Here is a 4,233-nt window from a genome sequence, read left to right as displayed (position 1 = left end):
TATCCTGTTGACTTGTGAATGTTCCCAATGTTACAGAGAGAGAGTGAGAAAGAGAGTAATGACCATAGAAAAGCGTTGTGAGATGAGGATGATTCCAGAAGCCGTCCCTCTGAGTTTCTCCTCTTCCTGAATTGTGATGATTACTCTCAAGTGTTGCTTTGACGCTTATATTGATTGACCTCATATTTATCATCTAATGACCTCTTCCACATCAGTCCAATTGGACTCGGTCATCTGTCGGAGACTGTCACCACAGCACTGAGGCTGTTTTTAGCTTCCAGTCTTTGCCTATTCCAGTAAGCAAGCCATGGTGCCTTTGCTGGAATTGCTCCCACTTCATATAATGTAAAGGTATATAACCCTGCCATTATGTCCCTAAATTGGGCTGTGTGAATAAATCTGCAAATTACTGTTCAATCACTTGTGTTATATTACCTGTTTGAATAAACCAACATGTCCTCTAACATCTTATTTTTTATGTAATCTGTTTAGATCTACAGACATCAGTGTCACAAGCACTCCATCAGTTTAGCTGTTTTACCTATGTACACAGCCCAAAGGACAAACAGCATTTACCAAGATCAACAATTGTAATCTTTTATTTGTTTCTTTTTATCTGCCTTCCTGTGGCACAGTCAACTGAAAGCTGCGGAATGTTCAAAAGCTGCAACTGCACACACGTCAAAGGACTCTTCTACCTGTCAGCTGACTCTCTCTCCAGATGTTTATCCACAGAGTCAGGATCTAGGTGGTTCTCTCTGTCTCTCTGTGGCTAACCTAACAACCTCGGCATCTCACTGAATTGCAATGCCAGTTCTTGACCTTGCAGTTCACAGTTGAATTTAAAAGGGCAACAAGACAGGACTGACCCTAAAATGATTAGTAGGAGAACCACTGAATAATTTATTTGTCTTAAATGGGACTTTAGATCACCCACAGTTAATTCTGCAGCATAAGGTGTCACAAAAATCTGTTATTGTTGTGTAAAAGACCAGGTGTAGAAAAAAGATAATAGGCACTATCTGAATAGAGAACCACTGTAGGAGGTAACAATTAAATTTGAAGCATACACACACACTGTGTTAACAGACATTTGTATTGTTTAAAACCTCAATTAGATTTCAGCTGGTTTGCTGGGCATTTTAGTGAAGCTGGGCTGTTTGCAAACGGGTTTGTAAATCAGTTTGTCTTCCCCTGCAACGTGTTTTGTCTCAACAAGAACTTGTTCTGCTCCAAATCTCCCCAAATCAGTGCTTTAAGAAAATCAATAGCAAGGACATCTTCAGTTGAATTCATTTGGCTTCCTGCCCTTCAAATAATAGAATTACCCATTACACAGCTTTTAGGTTCAAAGCACAATGAAAAATCTTTGTACTGAACTGGTATATAACACAACCTGACCTCATATTTATCAACCAACACCTAGAGTCACCATCCCTTTTATATGCTCATGAATACAATTAAAGAGACAAGGCCAGGATCTAATGTGAAGTGGCAGAATTATTATTTTAAATTCTCCCTTTAAACAATATAATCTTAATATGACAATGATCTGTTGTTCTTTTTGTGTTATTATTTCTAATTATATTATTACTGAAAGGAAGAGAGAGCATTAATTGTATAACAGACAGACATATTTATCCTAGAAATTCATAGACCAGGATGAGCAATGTATGAACACTAGACTCACTACACCGGCAATAACATTTCGGTCCCTGAAACACAAGACATTGTGGTTTATATCTACATTTATAATTGTCCTTAGTTTAAAAGAAAATCAAACTTGCCATCTATTTAGAGGAGTTTATTGATCTTGTCCCTTTTGTTAATTTTTAATTACAAAATGTCTGTGAGACCCATTTATCTGTGCTTTAAGGAAAGATGAAATTCAGTCAGGTTTGTTTTGGTGAATTGTGGGGTGCAATAGGAAAGGGGGCTTTGCCAGAACCTGAACAGGCCCAGATTTAGTGCAGAGTTTCCTTTACCTCCTTCACTTTTCACCCCTTCAGCGCATTCATCATCACATAAACCTTGCGAACAAATTCTAAGAACTTTAACGATTATGCAGGCTGCTGTGAGCCTGACCCCAGCTGAGAGAGAGATGTTCTTCCTCTCACACACTCATGTAGAGTGGCTGTATCTCGTTGGAACAGGTCACGCACCATGCTGGAATTAATCACAGTAAACCAAATTGTTTTATACAGCCAGAGACAGGTGCCTGTTCTAACGACGGACAATGGGAAGCACCCCATGGCTAGCTGTCTGGTTATCAGCTCTTACAAACCTTAATGTGCACACCAAAGTCTTGGCCCTTGTCTGACAAATTAAAGGGAATTAGCAGGTGGGAGCTAAGCTGTGTCTTCAACATCTTATAATTCTCTCAGGTTTTATATTGCATTGTTAACCATTATGACACGTTTATAGCAGGAATAAAGTGGAAGGCAACTTCACAGTCTTCAGAAAGAGGCTTGTTTGAGTCAATCAGGGTGCCTCATGCTGAGAGCTGAACCATACTAATCACCTTACCATGGCTATTCACAAGCTTTTGCCATGTATGGTGTAATGCTGCTCAATTTTACTTATATACAATTTTCATGTCAACCAAAATTAACTCACCAACCAGTTATTATTGCTATTTATTAAAATGTTTTTTTTTCTTTTGAAATACTTTTTTTGCAGTGCGGTTTACATTGTTTCTGTGTTTTAATATGCTTTCTAGGGTAGAGGATTTAACAAGCTGGAACTGGGAGCCCAGTTCACTATATCACACCAACACTTCCTCTGATTATAGTGTCACATTCAGATGTATAAACAGTAACATTATTACTCACAACAACACACCACATTAACACTTTACGTCAACAACGACGGTGCACACGTGGGTTTAAACACACAGACACACGAGGCGCAGGTGTGTGCAGGCGTGGCCACAAACGAAGGTCCTCCCACTGCAGGTGGCTGGCCGAACCACTTGCCTCGCGGGAGGCGAGCGTTCCGTGACAGTAATCCCATGAAAACCCAGTACAAAAACAAATTAGCAACCCTTTTGTATATTACGCTTATCAATTCTGTCCTTAAATAAGTAAAGACATTAATGCAGACAGCATTTCCCTTCTTAGCCAGCTCTCTGATACTCAGAATATATTAAAGAATGAATGTGACAAAAGGAGAATGGATTCTTCTTTAGTGCAGCCTTTTCATTAAGAACACGTGTGTCCAATTTAATCTGCTTGGCAACTATAGTCGCTGATTGCATAGAAGAAAGTGTTCGCAACTATAGTCCCTGATTGCATAGAAGAAAGTGTGCTCAGTGTCACCAGAAGCTTGCACAGGAGATGATGGCTTTTTGTATTTCAAAGGATAGATTACTAGGAAACATCAAGAACAACTTTTTTTTTTAGGCCTGCCTGTCAGGTTTTTGTTTGTTTATTTGCCCCAGAATTTTAAAATCCACCTCTTCATCTCAATAATTATGTTATACTCTAGTGTTATTTGAATACTTTTGTTGGAAAAAAATAAATCTATAAGCCTAGAGTATACACCCACAAACAGCAAATGCTGACCTTCATTAGCCACTGGTTGGGCTAGCACCATACTTCATATTTCACCTGTTTTGTGTTCTCTTTTAATCAATATTTACTCCATAAGATCCAGGTCCCTGTCTATATAAACAGATCTAGTCAACCTAAGACCTATTTAGTTGTTGCTTGTTTTCTATCTACCATTAATCTTTACCTTCTCATCTTATCCTATACTTTTTCACATGTATCTACAGTTCTTCAGCCTTTGTTTTCTCTAGCATTGGCAAGTTTAGTGTCTACTGACAGAAATCTCACACTTCATTTTTGCTCAAATACATTTTGCCTTGGGCTCGGTGGGGACAAAACAGATTGTCATTTATGTGTACAATTTCAAAGATGTCAACTGTGTCTGTTTATGTAGTGTTCAAATCTCATTAACATTTGGAGTCAAATAGATTAATCATGCCCTGCAGTAAATCATTATGACTACTAATTCCTAGTATGAAAATGTGGGGTCTTTTGTAGACACAGAAGCTGCAAACCCAAGCTAGAGTCTGCCATTAGGCTAAAGCATATGGCTGGCATCAAGGCAATCATGTTTTATATGAATTCATTTTAGTAATTTGTTTATCAGAACTTGTGTACAGCTGCACTGAATAACGGGCAGAACTGGTAGGAGCTGCTTTTAGTTGCTGGATGGCAACTCTTTGCA

The sequence above is a fragment of the Electrophorus electricus genome, chromosome 2 (genome assembly GCF_013358815.1).
Source record: "Electrophorus electricus isolate fEleEle1 chromosome 2, fEleEle1.pri, whole genome shotgun sequence".
In the NCBI taxonomy this organism is placed as follows: domain Eukaryota; kingdom Metazoa; phylum Chordata; class Actinopteri; order Gymnotiformes; family Gymnotidae; genus Electrophorus; species Electrophorus electricus.
This window is presented reverse-complemented; position numbering follows the sequence as displayed.